The sequence below is a fragment of the Rattus norvegicus genome, chromosome Y, assembly GCF_021556685.1.
Source record: "Rattus norvegicus strain SHRSP/BbbUtx chromosome Y, alternate assembly SHRSP_T2T, whole genome shotgun sequence".
In the NCBI taxonomy this organism is placed as follows: Eukaryota; Metazoa; Chordata; class Mammalia; order Rodentia; family Muridae; genus Rattus; species Rattus norvegicus.
In genome coordinates, this window is record NC_141555.1 from 16,625,891 (window position 1) to 16,647,992 (window position 22,102).

The following is a 22,102-nucleotide window of genomic DNA, read 5'->3' on the forward strand; positions in this document are numbered from 1 at the left end:
AATAAAAACTTGTCAGGAGCTAAAAAACTTTTAAATGTTTCCTTAATACATGAGGCCTATAAAAACCTTTAATAAATCATGGAAAAACCATTCTGTGATTCCTGTTTCTGTAAAGTGCCTGAAAAACATGAAAGGGAGAAAGGTCATGGCTCGCTCACTCTTGTCATCAGATAGGGCTCTCAAATATGATTTTAGTTTTCCTGGGATTTCTGGTTAGACCATAAAGATATCCATAGTAGTTTGCATTAATGGATTGCTTATATTAATTCCCCCTTTTGTTATTGTTTTGTTTTTCTGTCTTCATTGTTTCCATTAGGGCCATAGCTCCCCACTCTATGTAGATAACAGGTGGGTTCAGTTCAGCTGTTATTGTTCTGGCACACCAACCACTCTTTGGGAATAAATGTTCACCATTGTATAGTTGACAGTGATTTGAAATTCTTCCCTTGTCCTCTCTTTCTTGTAACAACATACTTCCTTACATCTTCTTCAATTATGTGTATTGATCACCCTGTAATCCTATTATGTATCTGTGTGTTTGGAAGAAAGTGTTTCTTTAAATTTTCTGTGGTTTGTGGGTTTATTCTTCCATAAATTTTTTCTGAACACTACATGACTTCAGGCCATTACTGGGCATTATTTTATGCTGGGATCATTCAGGGAGGATAGTATTAAAATTCATCACTGTCCTTAGTTTCAGAGATTTTTATTTTTTAATAAGTAATCCATACTATACAAATAGCTAACTAACTCTTGTGTTCCCCTTCCTGTAGGCTGCTGGTGTAAATAAACTGCATTTTTTCATTGATAAACAATACTAAAATCACATAAAGACACAAACATACTTAAAGACAGAGAGAATTCACAAAGAAAAATCCATTTAAAATGGAGATAAAATATAAACAAAATGAGATCAGAAGATCCATTCAGAAACCATGATATTAAAAATGTCATTATCAAACTACAAATTTGTAAATGAGATAATGCTAATATATATTTAAGTAAAGAGGAAAAACATTAAATGCAGTGTGTGCCCAAAGAGTTCACTCAAAATGTAATATATAAACAAAGAATGTAATGGAGCTCTCACCCTTGCTACTATAGAGGCAAAATGGAAGGATTACTACTAGGCTAAACCCAACCTGGATTGCATAGTGCCAAACTATCAAGAAAGATGATGTTTCAAAAATACCACATTAAGAAAATATCGATAATAAAAACAAATATAAAAATAAGAAAGTATTGAACACCAGCCCTAGTCCATGGTAATCTGATAGGGTTCATGGGATTATTTCAATATTCTGGTATCCATTGAGACTGTTTAGTGACTGAGTATATGCTTAAGTTTGGAGAAGTTACTTTGAGGTGCAGAGAAAAAGGTATATTCTCTTGTTTTAGGATGAAATGTTCTTTCAATATCTGTTAAATCCATTTGGATAATAATTTCTTTTATTTTTACTGTATAAGTTTAGTTTCAATTTCCACAAACGGTCCATTGATGAACGTGGAGTATTGAAGCCTCCCACTATTATTCTGTCGGGGGCAATATATACTTTGAGATTTAGTGATCTTTCTTTTGTGAATTTAGGTGCCCTAGCATTTGAAACATAGTTTTCAGAGTTGATAGTTCATCTTAGTATTATTATTTTCTTTGACAATTACTTTGTCCTTCCTTATCATTTTTGATATCTTTTGGTTGACAGTCAATTTTATATTATGTTAGAAAGGCTATTCCGTTTTGTTTCTTGGGACCACTGGCTTGGAATTTCTCTCCAGCCTTTTACCTTCAGATAGTGACTGTCAATAAAAGTGAGGTGTATTTCCTGTATGCAGCAATATGTTCGGTCCTCTTTATGTATCCAATCCCTTAGTTTATATTTTTTATTGGAGAATTAAGTCCACTGATGATAAGAGATAATAAATAAAATATATTGTTGTTTCCTGTTATTTTTATTGTTAGAAATGGAATTACGTTTGTGTGGCTATCATCTTTTGGGTTTGTTGAAAGATTAATTCTCTATGTTTTCCTAGGCGTAGTTTCCTTCCATGTGTTGGAAGCTTCCAACTACTATCCAATGTACGGTTGGATTTGTTGAAAATATTTTGTAAATTTGGATTTGTCATGGAATATCTTGGTTTCTCCATCCATGGTAATTGAAAGTTTTACAGGATATCCTAGTCTTGAGATCCAGAAATGAATGCAAACACCTATGGTCACTTTATCTTTGAAAAGCTGCTAAAACCATTTAATGGAAAAAAGACAGAATTTTCAAGAAATGGTGATGAATGAACTGGTGGTCAGCATATAGAAAAATCAATTATTTAAACAAACTCACAGGGTGGGGGAACAAATGATCATCTTCTTAGATGCTCTCAAAAAATGAAGACAATCAATACATCTTCACGTTAAAAGATTTGGTACATATCATAAATTAAAGATCATACATAAACATAGTAAAAGCAATATTACAAAAAACAAGTAGCCAACATCAACCTAAATGGAGAGAACCTTGAAGCAATCCAACAAAAATCAGGGAATAGAAGAGGTTGCCCAATCTCAACTTCCTTCTTTAATATAGTATTGGAAATTTTATTCGCAGAAATTAGACAACAAAAGGAGAACAAAGGGAATTCAAGAAGTCAAAATATCACGATTTGTACATGACATGATAGAATATTTATTTTAGTGATCCCAAAAATTCAACCAGAGAACTCCTTCAGCCACAAACAACTTCAGGAAAGTGTCTGAATATAAAATTAACTCAAACAAATAAGTACCCTTCCTCTACATCAAGAATAAACAGGTTGAGAAGAAATTAGGGATATGACGACCTCCAAATTATTCACAAATAATAAAAATAACTCAGTGTGACTCTAACCAAGCAAGTAAAAGGTCTGTATGATAAGAACTTCAAGTCTGTGAAGAAAAAAATTGAAGACAATCTCAGATGGAAAGAGTTTTCATGCTCATGGATTGGTAGTGTTAATATTGCAAAAATGGACAACTTGACAAAAGCAATCAACATATTCAAGGCAATCGCCATCAAAATTCCAACTCAATTCTTCATAGAGTTAGAAAGAGCAATTTGAAAACTCTTTTGGAATAACAAAAACCCCATGATAGAAAAAACTATCCTCAACAATAAAAGAACTTCATTGGGAATCACTATCCCTTTCCTCAAACTGAATAACAGAAAAATAATGATAAAAATTTAATGGTTATGGTACAGTGACAGATACCCAGATCAATGGAATAGAATTGAAGACCCAGAAATGAAGACACACACCAGGAACTTGATATTTGACAAAGGAGCCAAAACCATCCAATAGAAAAAAGATAGCATTTTCAACAGCCGTTGCTCTTTTGACTGGAGATTAGCATGCAGAAGAAGGGAAATCAATCAATACTTATCACTGTGTACAAAGCTCAAGTCAAAGTGGATCAAGGATCTCCACATAAAACCATATAAGCTAACACTAATAGAAGAAAAATTCGAAAGAGTCTCGAACACATGGGCACTGGGGAAATTTCCTGAATATAAAACCAATGGCTTATTCTCTAAGAGCAATATTTGACAAATGGAACTTCATAAAACTGTAAAGCTTTTGTAAGGCAAAGGGCACTGTCATTAGCAAAAAGGAGCAACCAACCGATTAAGAAAAGATCTTTTCCAATCCTAGATATGATAGAGTTAAATTCAATCTATACAAAGACTCAAGGCATTATGTTACAGGGAATCAAATAGTCCTTCAAAATGGTGTATAGAGCTTAACAATTATCCTTTTTGTTCTTTTCTTTTTTTTCAGACCTGGGGATCAAACCCAGGGCCTTGTGCTTGCTAGGCAAGCGCTCTACCACTGAGCTAAATCCCCAACCCCTAAACAATGAATTCTTAACTGAGGAATATCAACATCCTTAGCCATCAGGTAAATGGAAATAAAAAAAAAAATCCTGAGATTCCACAGCACACCAATCAGAATGGCTAAGATAAAAACAAATTTAGTTGATAAATGATACCTAAAAGGATGTGGAGAAAGAGGAAGACTCCTCCAATGTTGGTGGGATTGGAAGCTGGTATAATCACTCTGGAAATCAGTCTGGAATTTTCTCCCAAAATTCGTAGTACATGAGGATCCTGCAATACCACTTCTTGGGTATATACCCAAAAGATGCTCCAACATATAACAAGGACACATGGTGCTATATCTTGGTAGCAAAAATATATATTATACTTATTTGCCAGAAGCTGAAAAGAACCCAGATATCCTTCCACAGAGTAATGGATAAAGAAATGTCGTTTATTTACACACCTGTACTTCTAAGCTATCAAAAACAATGTTTGCAGAAAGTTCTTAGGATGGAACTAGAAATTATAATTCCGTGTGAGGTAAGAACACAAATAGTATAAACTAATTGGAAGTGTGTATCAACCCAAAAGTATGGAATGCATAAGAAAGAATCCACAGGTCATATGAAGCCCAAGCAGAAGGAAGTCCAAAATGTGGATGCTACATTCTTTCTAAGATGGGAGAACAAAATATTCATGGGAGGAAATAAAATGATGAAGAGTTAAACAGGGACTGAAGAAAGGGTCAACCGGAGACTGCCCCAAATGGGGATCCTTCCAATATGCAGACACACAATACAGACTTTACTGCTGATGCAAACAAATACTTGCTGATAGAAGTCAGGTATTGATGACTCCTGAGAGGCTCTGACAGATCCCTACTGATATAAATGAGGATGGTTGCAGCTCACCATTGGATTAAACAAGGGGGTTTCAATGGAGGTTTTAGAGAAAATAGTAAATGAGGTGAAGGGATTTGCAAAACTCCAGGAAGAACAACAATATCAACCAACAAGATCCCACCAGAAATTTGGGGGATTAAACAACCCACTAGTGAGTACATATTGAGGGACCCATGACTCCAGCCACATGTGTTTCAGAGAAGTGCACTGTCCAGCATGATTGGAAGGAAAAGCCTTTAATCCTGTGAAGACTTGTTTCCCCAGTGTAGGGCAATGCCAGGGAATTGAGGGTGAAGTGGGTGGGTGGGAATGGGAACATCCTCAAAGAAGCTGGAGGGGGGTTTTATGGGAGAGGGAGGAAAGGAGATAACATTTGAACTGAAAATACGTAAAATAGTCACGAATAATTATTAAATAAAAATGATATTTTGTCTCATTAAATTAATAGTAAAATATCATTTCCCATTTCTGACATTGGCACAAATATTAGAAGTTGGCATTAATTCCCTTTGGTCTCTTTTGCTGTCTATAGCCAATATGTCACTCTTTGTTATGACTTATTTTAAAAAAACTGCATTTTACAATTTAAAGGAATATAGAATTAAAAAATACTGACATCATTTGTGATTCAAAGATACTAACAACTTTACTATATTTCCCTTTACTAAAAGTTGGACAACTCCTTGAAGAAACTCTGATGGATAATATAAAAATATGTCTATAGGAATGGTACATCAAATACTTATTGTTAATAGCCTCAATCAGGAAATGGTTCTAATGTTCTTAGATTTTGTAATAATGTATATAAATCATTAATTCTTAATGTTTATTGACAGAAGGAAGTTATCTACGAATACATATATACAATGTGGCACAGATTTCTAATATAAATAGAGCAAATTAAATATATAATTTATGAACTAAAGGTGAGCAATCATGTACAAAAGAAAGATATATCATTGATTCTACCTACAGTTGGAGTTAAGATCTGATCATGCCTACATATATTTCTTTCTAGACCTTAAATGAGATAAAATTAGTGTGGAAAAAGTTAAAACTGTAATTAGCAGGTTTGATCTAGTATACATATTTAAAAATTGCTTTTGAAAATTACACAGAAAATATTTTCAAGGTTATAAATACAGCATATACTAAAATTCACTGTGTCCATAAATTATCAAAATCACTCAAGCAACTTTCTCTGGTTTTATTAGATTTGAATTATCAAATATACATATATATGTATGCATACACACACAGGCACACTCACACACACAGATACAAACATACTCACACAATACACCTAAAAATTTAAAACAAATTAGTAAATAATAGTCATTCAGGGAAAACTAATGAAAAAGGATCAACTAAATTTCCAGTATAATGTACTCCCCAAAGTATACTTTCTAGCATATAAAAGTTTGCCTTATAATTTTTAGAAAAATACGTATGGGGCCAATATATGTAATCATATCCCATTTGGACATATCACTCAGAATTGAATTAGAAATTGAAATGGAGTGGGAAAAATATTAAAGAACAAGTTTTAGCTATACTTTTTCAATTATACAAAAATATCTGACAAACAGTGAAATGACACAACATGTAAACTTGCTTCCTATTAAGCATTGATATCTAAGTTTAGTCTTCATAGTCTATATAATAGAGACAACTAAATCTCACAAGTTATTTTGTGGCTTAAATACAATTTTCCTGTCTTGTGAATATACACAGAATCAATCAATACAATGAAAATTGATAGATGTTGTGTTACAAAAAGTAAACACTTTTTTCGTTTATTTTCGTTTATTTATTCAGCATAAATTTATTTTTGTACATTTCTTCCCATGTTTTTGTTGGATATTTTCCAAATCCTCACTTTGGTGTGGTCGATGCTTAAATTTAACTGGCATGGCTGAATACGTCAATATAGTATAAATGGATTCTTGGGGCAGAGAATACCTTTGGGTTAAACCTGGTTATAATGAAATGGTGGTGACAGTGACCACAACTAAATAGAAGGTAAGAAACTGTGGGTTCAGGTACAGGAGGCATTATAAGATTTCACTTTGTAGGGTTGGAAGAATAATTCCGTGATATCATGAGATTGTCCACTGAGCAGGCCTTTTCTTTATTCCTGTAATGAAACAAAAATTTGTTGTTTTCAGTTACTTCAGAGAGCTTGTTAGATGACTAGATCAATAAGGACCTTGGGAAGAGGGAATTAGATGTGCAAAATGTATTTTTGGTATTGGATTTCTTCTAGGTACTTTAGGGAACTAACTTCATAAGATTTGGAATATAATCAGACAAGAGCTTGTTAAACATGTAGAAAAGCACGGGGTGTGGTGGCACAGGCCTTTAGTCTTAGCACTGAGGATCAGAAGCAGGCAGAACTCTAAGTTCGAGGCCAGCTTGGTTTACAGATATATATATATATATATATATATATATATATATATATATATATATATATATATATATATAGAGAGAGAGAGAGAGAGAGTGTGTGTGTTTTCTAGTAATGCCAGGGATATAAAAGAAACACTGTCTCAAAAATGTTCAAGAATAAGTTCTGTATTACACAAAGAAAAAAATTCTCATTTTAGTAAGATGTTAATAATTTTATCTTGATTTTAATGAAATATCTTAGCTATAAAATAATGTGAAGACACCTAAAAATGTATGGAAAGATGTTTTCCATCACTATTCCCCTTAAACTATAAGCTGAATTTGTATTAAATAAACCTATGTGAAAACACATTGAAGGATTTTCTGTGATTAGCTAAAGGATTTTTACATTATGAATTCAGAATGGTGGATTTCAGGACAGTGTTGAATGGTCATCACTAAGGTGTAGAAGCCTATAAAGCATACAAAATCAAATAAAAAATTTTGCACAATAAAGAATGAGAACCTTTAATTGGTTTTCCTCTAAAGTAAACAGCTTCTTTTTGTTGGAGCTAAGATCAGATGATTTGAAATAATTTTGTGAGAAATACCACCTGCTCTCAGAAGATAAGAAACAGAGAAAGATAAGCAATAACATATGCTAAGGAATAAAGAACTGGGAGAGAGTATTCTATGGAATATAGACAACAATAAATTTGACCCGTCTTTTACTGGTTAGCTGGGGACTTCGTTACGCATATCTCTGTACTTAAAAATGTTTTCTTTTCCTTCTTAAGTTTGTATGGTTGCTCTGAAAGCCCTGGGTTTTGTGTTAAGATCTTTTTATATTTAATGATAGTTTTGAAATATTAGTGTTATAATCAAAAGCCGTGCTTTGTACATACTTTTTAAGCAACAAAATAGAGCAGTGTCTGCTTGGGCTTTATGAAGAAAGTTACTATGTTAAACGTGATTTTATTTTTCTGATATATACATTTTCTTTATGTACCATGCTTGTTGATGAAACCTTAGCACATAGGAATGCATAGTAACCATCATAGTAGAGTTTCAGGATTTTATTGTTTCTTGTTTGACATGTGGATTTCTATTAAAATGCTATCTTTTTTCTAAGTCTCTTAATTTAACTGGAGAGTTTTTCACTACCTCCTAGTCTGTTGTTTATTCATATAACAGGTCTTTGGTGTTGTTATTGAATTTTATGAAAATAACTTCTTACTGTCCTTTATTTTGAAGTTAAATTTAATATATATATTATATAATTTTGGTTATATAATATATATATAACCAATATATATATAACCAATAAATATATATATATATAAATTTAATATGTATATATTATATATAAATATATCTCCAAAATATTTTATAAAAAGATAACAGTTTTAGTGGAAATATCACTTAGTGATAGAAAATTTTATAACCATTCTTTAAAGTATTGAATATTCTACATTTTAATTAGTATAAAAATATTATAAATAGCACATCCTTTATTAACTTTAACATACACTGCTCTAGTTAATATAACCACAAATATGTTAGTTATATTATCTTTGAAAATTTTTTCTTAGTTTGTCAGTAATTAATCGTACCTCTCTATCTGAGCTTTCTCATAAATTTTCACAAAGAAATCTATTGCTGTTTTATTGAGAATAATAAGTAAAGTTCATCGTTATGTAGATACATAAGAATGTGACAATATACACAATGGTATTTCACTCAGCCCTAGGAAAACTAAATTATGATGGTTTCAGGATAATAGATGTAATTAAAAAATATACAGAGTAAGGTAACAAAGACTCAGAAAGGCAAATACCATGTGTTCTTTCTCATATAGATCAAAGAATCTCCTCTTAATATACTTGTATTTATGTGAAGCTATTTATGTGGGTGGTTTAGTTAATTTAACTGGAATAGGTCGCATAGATTAGAAAGTAGGGTTTTAAACAGTGTGGTATGGAAGATATTGAACATGTGGGATATGAATGTAGAAGTAAGAATAATGAAGAGAGACTAGTATAAGTGGTGAGGGACATAGGGCAGGTGGGAACAAAGTACTGAGGAAGTGAGGATGAGGTTGAATGTCTACAAACGTAACATAAGGCAACCTGTTACTTTATAGGTCAGGTTAAAATAAATATTAAAATTTAAAACTAATAGCATAATGTTTAATGCTATGTGCATTATGTTTGAGGAAAAATGCCAGCAAGTGATATCAAAATGAAAACAATATATTTATCTTATTTGATATTAGTCATATTATCCATAATTTTTTAGTAAAAACATCATTTGTCTGCCAAATTTATTGTACCACCTAAAAAATTGCCTGTGATATAATAATTCCTTATTAGAGTAGAGAATTTTTATTATTAGATCAATTTTCATAATCTGTGATTTGATCTATGTTTTAAGTTTCTTTTTACTTAAATTTGCTCCTCCTGACATTCACTCATATTAAGTTATAATTTTCAATGTTAACATACTACTATAAAAATATGATTCAGCAGGGTTGTTGAAATGGCTCAATTATAAGTAATATTATCCATAAACTACAGGACATCCTCCACAAAGCTCATAGATACAAAGAAGGCAAAAAAGAACAATCGCCCAAATGCATATGTTTGGCTCTCATGTAGAATGGGAATAAAATAGTCTAGGAGGCAGAATGAGGGAAGGGACTAGATGGGAGTCGGAAGGAAGAGTAGAATGGATCCTGTGTGGGAAGGAACAGGAGATATGACCCGATAGTCAGGAGAAGGAAAGGAAATCTTGAACTTTTAGAGATGAGGAGGTAGGGGAAATCTCCAGGAAGAGAAAGAGACCTGGGATAATGGAGGTACAATCAGAAATCAGTGAGGGTGACCTAAGCTGTGAATTACATTGGTGATATGGAACATTAAGAGGCCAACTCCTGTAGCCTGGAAGGACCACTAGTGGAGGGATAAAGACACAAATACACCCACAAAACTTTCTAGGCAAAATTTTTCAAGCCTAAAGAAATTCAGAACCACATTCTAGGGTCCATGTTCTCCTTTGCTTTATTGATGGCTGGTTATTTTTGTATAAAATAAGGATTTCAGAGATTTTGTTAGAAGTAAGTATACAATATTTAATTGTTATATTCACGCTTTAGCTGGGCCCACTTTGTTGACAATATCATTGCAAAAACTAAAGTTGGAAAACAGAATTTTTGAGTACACATTCCGGAATATAAATAAAGTCCTCTTTCAAAAGTGTACAATGAGAAAATGTAATACAATATTCATTCAATTAAACGTCTGGAGGGAAAATATTGGACTTTGGGAAACAGAGAAAACCTAGGAACTTGAACTGTATGTCACAGGAATGGATGTGGAAGTGGAATTATAATCCAGAAGAATCTCCTCCATCCCATGTTCTTAGGTCTTTTTTACCCATGCCAAGCCCCTGACCAACATTCTCTACTCTGAACATGTAAGTACTAATGAAGCAAAGAGAAGTCTCTAGCTTTAGAGATATATAATATGTAAAGTTTTCCAGTATGTCATAGGAGACACTCTTGGATAGGGCACCCTCAAATCTGGTCCATGGGAAAGTTCAGTAAGTCTTGGGTAGGGATTGAGTGGGTTTGCTGAAGAGATATACTTGATCTTAGCCTTCTACACATGGGAGTCAGGAGCTGCGATCTTCTCAGAATCATCTGGACTTCCCTGCTTGATACGGTTCCTGGAAGTCAGAGAGTTTATAAAATCAGTTTCTCCATTACAAAAGCAAGTTGTTGGGAAGGGTACAGTTTTTCTTCTCAGAGATCGTGGCTTATACTCTTTTGGCCCTGAAGAAAAAGGTCCAAAGAAAAAAAGGAAAGACAAGAATTGTCTCCTCAGTTCAGTGTAAATGCCTCCATGCTTTGGATACCTATTGTGCAATTTGTTTCTGACACTGATATCTGGAGGAGAAGAGCTTCTATTTGAGACTTCATCATCTCAGTCTTTCCACTAGTATTACTCTGAATAGCATTCCCTGACAGTGACTCTTTAGATTTCTGAGTCAATAGGTTTGATTAGCTGGCAGGTTTCTTTTCTATCTTTCACTTTATTTAATTTTTTTAATAAAATTTTATTGCCTTTTAATTGGATATTTCTACATTTGCATTTCAAATGTTATTTCCTTTCCCAGTTTCTTTTCCACAATTGCCCTATCCAATTCTGCTCCCCTTCTTCTATAATCCACCTTACTGCCCCCTGTCATTGTCTTGAACTTGGAGTCAAACCCAATGACTTCTCCTACCATTGACGACTCCAAGGCTATCCTTTGCCACATATGCATTTGGAGCCATAGTTCTGTCCACGTGGAGTCTTTGAATATTGGCTTAATACCAGAAATCTCTGTTTCATTTGCTTTGTTGTTCTTATGGGGTTGAAAGCACCTTTACCTCTTCTAATGCTTTCTCAAACCCTACCAATAAGATGTCCGTTTTCAGTCCACTGGCAGCATAGACTCCTTAGCTTCATCAATCTTATCTACATTTCGTTGCGGAGTGTGTGTGTGTGTGTGTGTGTGTGTGTGTGTGTGTGTGTGTGTGTATGTGTGTAGAGCTGAACAATGAATTCTCAAATGAGGAATATCAACATCCTTATCCATCAGGTAAATGGAAATCAAAAACAAAAATCCTGAGTTTCCATTGAACACAAATCAGAATGAGTAGGATATATTTGGTCCCTGTACTGCTATGGTGTTTGGTGGATTTTTAACAAGGATTCTGCGCAACTAGGTTAATAATTTAGAATCCACAAATGATGAAGCCATATAGACTCCATCCTATTCTTATGAACCTACTGAAGTAGAAGATTCAGTGGACTTCAAGCCACTCCTCTCCCAGGCCATGTCATGAACCTTATGTTTGGACTGAATAAAGAATTATGGTAAAACATCCAAAACCCTCAAGTTTGGCCCTGGAAACACAGGAAGGTAGATATTAGAAAACTGCTATCTAATGCGACTGCAGAACCACATTATATAGTCTATGTTGTCGTTTGCTTTACTAATGTCTGGAAATTTTTGGATAAACAAGGATTTGGGAGTTTACCATTTAAATAGATACAGAATATGTACACTCTTATAATCACTTTAGAACTGGGCCTCCATTTTTTTAAGATCATAGCAAAAAATGGAATAGGATAATAGAACATTTGAGTACACATTCAGCAATATATATAAAGTCCACTATCAAGGAATGTACACTAAGAAAATGTAATAAAATATTCACTCAATTAAAGGCTTGTAGGAAAAATACTGGCCTTTAGAAAAGAGAGATATCTGAGGAAATTGAACTATAGGCCAGAGGAATGGAACTGGGAATAAAATTATTATCCAGTAGAATATACTGCATTCCATATTCCTAAATCTTAGAGACCCAAGCCAAGCCCCTGACTAACTTTCTCCATTCAGAGCATGTAACCACTAGCGAAGCAGAGAGAAGTCTCTAGCTTTAGAGAGATGGAGTACGTAAAGGTTTCACTGTGCCACAGGAGACATACCTGGAAAGGACACCCTCAAATCTAGTAAATGTAAGGAAAACTGTTTAGCAGGTAGGAGATGGAAGTTCTCAGTGAAATCATAAATAAGACCCCCATGAAAAATCTGTTGTAACTAGGAGAGCCCTAGCTGCTTCTGTGATGTAACAAGTATTGTTCTGACAGGAACTGCCTCTCACAGTACCTCTCTGGTTTGCTAATTGGTCACTAATTCAGAGTAAACAGCAATTTGGGTGTGGGAACAAACAGGATGAAGAGATCAGAGATGGGGTGAAGGAAGCTTGCATTCTGTCTTCATATAAAAAAAATGAAGAAATAAGTGGTACTTTGGAAAGTTCAGAGAGCCCTTGGAAGGTATCACTGAAGAGATAGACTTGATCTGAGACTTACACGTATGGGAATCAAGACCTGGAAGCTTCACAGAAGCATCTACACTTCCCTGTTCTTATGGTTCCTGGATGTCAAAGGGTTTATATCATTCATTTCTTCATAGCAAAGCCAAGATTTTGAGAGGGCACAGTTGTTTTTCTGAGAGCTATGGCCTTTATTCTTTTTCCCAGAAGAAAAATGTCCTAAGGAAGGAGGTAAAGACAAGTATTGTGTTCTCAGCTCAGAGTAAACTCCCCAAGCTTTGTATACCTATAGTGCATTTTGTGTCTGACATGGATATCTGGGAGAGAGAAGTGCTTCTTGTTGAGACTTCATCATCTTTGTCTTATCACTAGTATTACTCTGAATACCAATTTAGATTTCAGAGTAAGTAACTGTGATTAGTTGGCAGTTTTCTTTACTTTTATATCTTTCTTTTTTAATTTTTTATCAAATTTTAAAGTTTTTAAACTGGATGAGTCTATATTTACATTTAAAATATTTCCTTTCTCAGTTTCCTGCCCATGAGATCACTACCTGTTCACAATCCCTTCTTCTCTAACCATAATTCTGTCCCTTTACATTCCCTTGATCTGGGAGACAAACCAAGGTAGGACCAAGGGCTTCTCCTTCCATTGGTGCCAACAAAGCCATCCTCTGCCACATATGCATTTGGAGCCATAGTTCTGTCTATGTTCATTCTTTGAATATTGGTCTAGTACCAGAAAGCTCTGGGTCATTGACAATGTTGTTCTTTTGAGGTTAACAGCACCTTCAACTATTGTAATCCTTTCTCAAAATCTACCAACAAGATGTCCATTTTCAGTTCACTGGTTTGAAACTAACATTCACTTCTGTATTAGACATACTCTAACTGTGTCTCTCAGGAAATATCTATATCCAGTTCCTGGTAGAATACGCTTCTTAGCTTCACAAATCTTATCTAGTTTTGGTGGCTGACATATATATATATATATGTCATATGATATAATATGATATATATATGTGTATATATACATATATATGTGTGTGTATATATACATATATATATATGTGTGTGTATATATACATACATACATATATATATATATGTATGTATATACTTTTGGTGGCTCCAACAGTTATGAAGTTAGGGGGAATTTTAACATGGATTCAGTGCAACTAGGTCAAGAATGTAGAATCCACAAATTGCATTGGCAAATAGATTCCCTCCTGTTCTTATGAAACTATTGATGTTGAGGTTTCCCTGGTACTGAAGCCATTCTTATCCCTTCCCATACTTCTCTATCCTATGTTTGGCCTCAAGAAAGAATCATGGTAAAACATGAAAAACCTCAAATCTAACCCTGTGACAAGAACCGAGATCAAATGGGACCTGAGAACCAAATTCTATACTCCATGTGGTCCTATGCATTACTGATATGTGGAAATTTTTGGATGAAATAGGAATTTGGAGTTTACCACTTGAAGTAGGTACACCCTATTTACACTGTTATAATCACTCTAGATGTGGGCGCCTTTTTTTGCGAAAATCATTGCAGAAAACAAAAGTGGAAAAGAAAATTTTTGAATATACATTCAGGAATATGTATAAAGTCACCTATCAAGGAATGTACAATAAAAATTGAAATACTCATGCATTCAATTAAAGGTCTGTAGGGAAAATACTGGCCTTTGGGAAACAGAGAAAATGAAGAAAATTGAACTGTGTGTCCAAGGAATGAACCTGAGAATGAAAATATTATCTAGAAGAATCTTCTACACTCCCGTTCCTAAATCTCATCGACCCATGCCAAGACCCTGATTAACTTTGTCCATTCAGAGCATGTAACCACTAATGAAGCAAAGAGAAGTCATTAGCTTTAGAGAGATGGAGTATGTAAACATTTCCATTGTGTCACAGAAGACATACCTGGACAGGGCACCCTCAAATCTAGTCAATATAAGGAAAGATCTCTAGCAGATAGACCATGGCAGGTCTTAGAGACATCACCATTAGTTCCTTCATGAAAAATCTCTGGTATCCTGGAGAGCCAAAGCTTTTCTGTGATGTCACAAGTATTGCTGTGACTGCAACTTATCTTCAGATGTTCCTTCATTACTTCTAGGGTTTACTAATTGGCCTCTAATTCAGAGTAAACAGTCATTTGGGAGTGAGAAAAAAGAAGATGAAGAGATATGAGAAGGGGATTAAGCTGGCTTTCTCTCTTGGTATAAAAAAAAAAGAAAGACATATGTGGTCCTTGGGAAGTTCAGTGAGTCCAAGATAGGAGTTGCGTTGGATCGCTAAAGAGATAGCCTTTATCTGAACCTTCCATATATGGGAATCATGAGCTGTGAGCCTCTCAGAAGCATCTGAACTTCCCTGTTCTTATGGTTCCTAAAATTCAGAGAGTTTATGTCATTCATTTCTTTATTACAAAAGCCAAGTATTGTGAAGAGCACAATTGTTTTCCTGAGCTCATGACCTTTATTGTTTTTGTCAAGAAAAAAGGTACTAACAAAGAAGGGAAGTACAAATATTGTGTTGCTATCTCGGAGTAAACACCATGATTTGGACACCTACATGAAGTTTTTGTCTGACACTAATATTGCCGAGACAGAAGTGCTTCTAGTTCAGACTCCATCATCTCCGTCTTTCCACTAGTATTACTCTACCACTTCACATTTACGAGTCAATATGTGTGATTACTTGGCAGGTTTTACTTTCTTTTATATCTTTCTGTTTTTATTTTTTAGCAAATTTTATTGTTTTTTTAAACTGGATGTTTCTATATTTAAATTTCAAATATTATTTCCTTTCCCAGTTTCCTGCGCATAAGATCCGTACACATTCCCATTTCCTTCTTCTCTAACCAGCCTTTCTCCCACATGACATTCTCTTGAACTGAAAGTTGTACAAGGGAGTACAAGGGCTTCTCGTTCCAATGTTGCCCAAAAATTCCATCCATTGCCACATATACATTTGTAGCCATTCCTCAGTCCATGTACTTTCCTTGTATATTGGTATAGTACGAAAAAGCCCTGGTTCAATGGCATTTTTGTTCTTATGGGGTTGAAAGTACCTTCAGCTCTTCTAATCCTTTTTCAAAGTTTACCAAGAACAGGTCCGTTTTCAGTTCACTGGTTTACCACTAGCATTCACTTCTGCATTTGACATGATGTATCTGTGTCTCTCAGGAAATATCTTTTTCCGATTCCTGGCAGAATGCACTTCTTACCTTCATCAATCTTATCTAGTTAGGTTGGCTGATTATATATATATATATATATATATATATATATATATACATATATATATATATATATATACATATATATATATGTATATATATAAATTTTGGTGGCTCCTACACCTATGTGGTTAAGGGGAAAGTTAACATGGGTTCTTCCCAACTATGTCAAGAATGTAGAATTCACAAATGACAATTTCAAATAGTCCTGTTTTTGTGAACCTATTGAAGTAGACGTTTTACTGCTCCTCAAGCCATGTTTCTCCCTGCACATCATCCAGTATCTTAGGATTGGCCTGAAGAAAGAATCATGGTGAAACATCCTAAAACCTCAAGTCTGGCCATGGGAAAACTGGAAGCTATGTAGTGTAGTATTGATATCAAATAGGACTAGAGAACCGAATTCAATAGTGCAAAATGTCCTTTGCTTTCCTGATGTCTGGAAATTTTTTGATAAAATAAGGATTTGGGAGTTTGTCATTTGAAATAGGTTTACAGTATTTACACTTTTATAATCACTCTATAGCTGGACTCACTTGTTACAAAAATCTTTGAAGAAAATGGAATTGGACAACAAAATTTTTGAGTACACATTGAGGAATATTTGCAAAGTCCCTTATCAAAGAATGTACAATAAGAAATTGAAATAAAATAGTCATAGGTGTGTAGGGAAAATACTGACCTTTGAGAAACGGGGAAACCGTAGATAATCGAACTGTATGTCACAAGAATGAACCTGTGACATATAGAATAAAATTATTATCTAGAAGAATCTCCTACACTCCATGTTCCTAAATCTTTTTTACCCATGCCATGCCCCTTAATAACTTTCTGCATTCAGAGCATGTAACCACTAGTGAAGCACAGGCATTTCTCAGTGACATGACCATTAGGCCCTCCCTGAAAACTCTCTTGTAACCTGGAGAGACCTGGCTTCCTCTGTGATGTCACAGCTGTTGTCATGACTGCAACTGTCTCTCAGATATCCTTTAGTACCTCTAGGGTTTACTACTTGGCCTCTAATTCAGAGAAAAATGGGGGGAAGGAAGCTGGCCTTCTATCTTGGTATAAAAAAACAAGGTAGAAATATGTGGTTCTTTGGAAAGCTCAGTGAGTCCTTGGTAGGGATTGAGTGGGATCTCTGAAGACATAGCCTTGATCTGAGCCTTCCACATAAAGGAAACATGAGCTGTGAGACTCTCAGAAGCTTCTGGACTTCCCTGTTCTTATGGTTCCTGGATGTCAGAGGTTTTATATCATTCATTTATTTATTCCAAAACCAAGTGTTATGAAGGGCACAGTTGATTTCCTGAGAGCTCATGACTATACTCTTTTTGACAAGAAGAAAAGGATCTAAGGCAGAAGGGAAAAACAAGTGTTGTGTCCCTAACTCAAGTTAAAACTCCTCATTGCTTTGGAAACCTATCGTGCACCTTGTGTCTGACACTGATATCTGGGAGAGAGAAGTGCTTCTAGTTGAGACCTCATAATATCAGTCTTTATACTAGTATTATCTTAAATACCACTTCAGATTTCAGAGTCAATATATGAGATAACTTGGCAGCTTTCTTTTCTTTTATATCATTCATTTTTTTATAGTTTTGCATTTTTTTCTTTTTTAACTAGATGTTTCTACATATACATTTAAAATATTTCCATTCCCAATTTCCTGCCCATAAGATCCCTCTCCGTTCCACTACCTTCTTCTCTAACAAGCCTTTCTGCCACATGAAATTCCCTTGAACTGGGTGACAAACTGTGGAGGACAAGGCCTCTCTTTCCAATGTTGCCCAAAAAAAGCCATCCTAAGCTACATATGCATTTGGAGTCATAGGTCAGTCCATGTACTTTTTTTGTATGTTGGCCTACTACGAGAAAGATCTGGTTCATTGGCATTGTTGTTCGTATGGGTTTGAGAACACCCTCAGCTCCTCTATCCTTTTTTAAAATTTACCAACAAGAGGTCTGTATTCAGTTCACTGTTTTACTACTAACATTCACTTATTTATTTGACATGCTATATGTGTCTCTCAAGAAATATTTATGTCCGATTCCTGGAAGAATGCACATCTTACCTTCGTCAATCTTATCTAGTTTTTTTGACTGATGTACACATATATACTTTTGATGGCTCCTACACCTAAGTGTTTAAGTGGAAGGTTAACATGGATTCTGCCCAACTATGTCAAGAACATAGAACTCACAAATGACCATTTCAAAAATATTCGTTCCTGTTTTTATAAACCAATTTAAGTAAATGTTTAACTGGTCCTCTAGCCATTCCTGTTCCTTGCCCATCATCTGGTATCTTATGTTTGGCCTTAAGATAGAATCATGTTAAAACATCCTAAAACTTCAAGTCTGGTCATAGGAATTCTGGAAGCTCAATAGTGTAGTACTGATATCAAATGGGACAAGAACCGAATTCAATAGTCCATGTTGTCCTTTGCTTTCCTGATGTCTGGTAATTTTTCGATAAATTAATGATTTGGGAGTTTACCATTTGAAGTAGGTACACCATATTTACAATGTTATACTCACTGTATACCTGGGCCCCCTTTGTGACCAAAATCATTGCAGAGAATGGAATTGGAAAACAAAATTTTTGAGTACACATTGAGGAATATTTAGTCCCTTGTCATGCCCAACCTCAACTAACAAGGAAGACATGACCAACGAAGATCTTCTTCAAGCAGTTTTACTCAGGAACCTTGATACAATCTTCAGACCCCAGGGAACCCCCGGACAAACTTAAATAGCTAGTGCTGGCCAATCCGAACAACAATGTGGGTCATACAGAGAGGCTGTCACTATGCAGAAGCTAGCAGACCAGGCAGGCATAGACAAATAAGGACTTGCTTACTACAAGGAGCGCGCACCATTGGGAGGGTGGAAGGCGGAAACCAGTGCCCTCTTTGAGGTGCACCACATCGCAGCTGCCTATAGTTCCCCCTTTTAATTAATCAAGCAGGCAAAGGTACCGCTGAGCGTGGTGACCCCCTCAAACCCCTGTCTTAGGATCATCTGTTCATTAATCCAGTTATAGGACACCTCATCTCCCACAAGTTTCCATGACATAGAGAGAAGGTAGGTTGCCCATCACTGGGCAGGATCACTTACATATACTCAGGCAAGTGGTACAACAAGGTCTTCTGAATAACCCAAAGACAGGCTTGAGGGGACTGTCCTATTTAATGGCTGCAAATACCTGTAGCACCATGACTGTGTGCCGCCTCTGAACAAACCTCATTCTACATAGACACCACAGGCACACTAGGGAGACCAGCAGCAAGAGTCCATCTAGGGTTCCCATATCCGCCCACTCCCTCAGATGATTCATAGCAGCCACAATACAAGATGACAATCCCATGGCCAGTCTAGCATCTGCACGTGTGGAGTTCATCGTCAGGATGGCTACATGTAGTTGATCCATTAAGAAATCGAATTCTCCTGTCCAATTACCTAGAAGATAACTTGCCAAATGTTTAGACAAATTAGAGGAGTGGGCTTAAAAGTCATGACGTATCAGCATGAGTCTCAGGAACACTGATAATATTCCACACCGGGGCTCCATTTGGACCAGCATTTGGGTCACACCAGAAGTGTCAGCAACAGCAGGATCTTCATTCTTGTTGCACCTCCTGGTCAATATTTAAGGGACACATAACAGATCTTGCTGATCCTGAGGAAACACACAAACAGACACTCTTGCCCATGCCATCACTGGATCTGGCCCACGCCACAAGCCAGTGATCACATCTTTCCATTTCACATAACCTTTCAACGTGCCCTCCTGACACTGATGCCCGTCAGTGGCAGAAAGGCCATCATCATTCAAAATTAAAAAAAAATTAAGAGTAAAATGGACTAAAGATATCTGTTCCTTGGGGGTTCTACCATGGTCTATTCCCCCTTTTTGTTTAATTACACATTCCTTCAGGTATGATGTACTTGCCCAACAATACCTTGATGTTGGAGATTATAAGGCAGGCCATGGTTCAACTGCAAATCCATCTGTTTACAAATGATTTGAAGGATTTGGCAGTTTATGCTGGGCCATTATCAGTTTTTAAGTGTTGAGGCTTTCCCCAAGCAGCCCAGGCTTATAGTCAGTGTCCAATAACATTGTGTGCCTTTTCTCCAATCATAGGGGTAGCATGAATGACTCCTCAACAAGTATCCACAGAGCCATGAAAGTATTTTAGAGTCCCAAATCCAGATATGTGAGTTACATCCATTTGCCAAATCTTTAGGGGCAAGAGGCCTCTAGGATTAACCCCTACACTAGGGGGATGGTGAAAAGTGATACACTGTTGACATCCTAAATCTATCTGTAAAGCATCTGCTAAAGACAGATGAAACTTCTGCTCTAAGTTCTTAGTAGGCACATGAAATTGTTTATGAAACTGTCGGGCTTGATCCAGTGATGAGTTTAAGAAGATGAACTCCATTCGTGTCCACCTATCCACAAGATCATTTCACTCACTGAGAGGAACAGGCAAACCTTTATGAGCTCTAATATGTTGGAAAAAAAACTTGTGACCTCTTTTCCAGATCAATTCCTGAAGTTCCCTCAGAATCTGGCATACCGTGCTTCTAATTATAATAGGCCAAGCCAATTCTAATATCTTAACCACATTAACAAATATGATGAATCAGAGAGTAAATTAAAGGCAAAAGATCAATTTAATACATTTCCTGCACTATCTTGAGTTCAATTATTTGTGGAGAACCTGGTTGATATTGAAACAAGATTGGATCTTGATGGTTAATCACATAAGCTCCACAGCCATTTTTGGATATCTGTAAAAATGTTTGGCGCCCCCTCTATAGGAACACTGAAGATAACCTTAGAAAGATCATGGGATGTTCTTTAAAAAGGATAGCAAAGAGTGTTTTGGATAATGATTATCTATCTCTCCATGGAATCCACAGCATAATATAGCCCAATCATCCACAGTGCCACACAAGATCTTCATCAGCTGACTGTATAGGGCACTATGATCGAGGTTGGGGAAACACCAAAAAAATTTATGCACTTTTGGATCCCATTCAGGGCTAATCATGAAACTGCTGTAGGATAATACTCTACTGATCTAGCTGTAGAAGCCTTGGGATAAACCCAAAACAGAGGGCCATCTTGCCACAACAATCCTGTGGGCTGAATGTAGGCGGCTAGAATGCATAGCACAATGTCTGCACCCTCCTTCCATCGATGTAAAATTGTGCCTTGTAATCCTTTTTCAACCTTCTTTAAAGCTTCCCTTGCTTCATCAGTCAATTGTCTAGGATAATCCAAAACTGAATCCCCAACTAAAGTATTATACATTGGTTTTACTTCATAATTTGGTAATTTTAAATATCATCTGACCCAATTAATATCTCATAGTAATTTTTGAAAATCATTAAGAGTCTTAAGATTATCTTTCTTCAATTCAGCCTTCTGGGGGATAATGGTAAAGGGACTTACTTTTGCTCTTAAATAATTTACAAGATTGCCCATTTGTACCTTTTCCGGGGCAATAATCAATCCCCTACTTTTTAGCAATTTAACTAACTTTCCATATGCTAAATCTAAAATCTCTTCATTCTTTGCAGTTAAAAGGATATCATCCATAATATGAGCGCAGGAAACTTCTGCCTTATTGTGGCAATGGCATTGCCCACAAAAAGTTGACACATAGAAGGGCTATTTGCCAAACCCTGTAGTAAAACTACCCATTAATATCGTTGACCAGGTTCTTGATAAATTCATGATGGAACAGTAAAAACAAATCTTTCAATATCCCTTGGACAAAGGTATGGAGAAAAAGCAATCTTTTATA

At 35.5% G+C, this 22,102-nt stretch overlaps 1 long non-coding RNA gene across 1 annotated transcript; it reads right to left on the reverse strand.

Moving 5' to 3' along the window:
* Positions 1-6,513: 6,513 nt before the first annotated feature.
* On the reverse strand, positions 6,514-17,161 carry LOC134484384 (uncharacterized). The gene is made up of 3 exons (XR_015647423.1): positions 16,960-17,161; positions 10,787-10,867; positions 6,514-6,887 (listed from the first exon to the last, which is right to left on the reverse strand). It is a non-coding gene; the product is annotated as an uncharacterized LOC134484384 (long non-coding RNA).
* Positions 17,162-22,102: the final 4,941 nt, after the last annotated feature.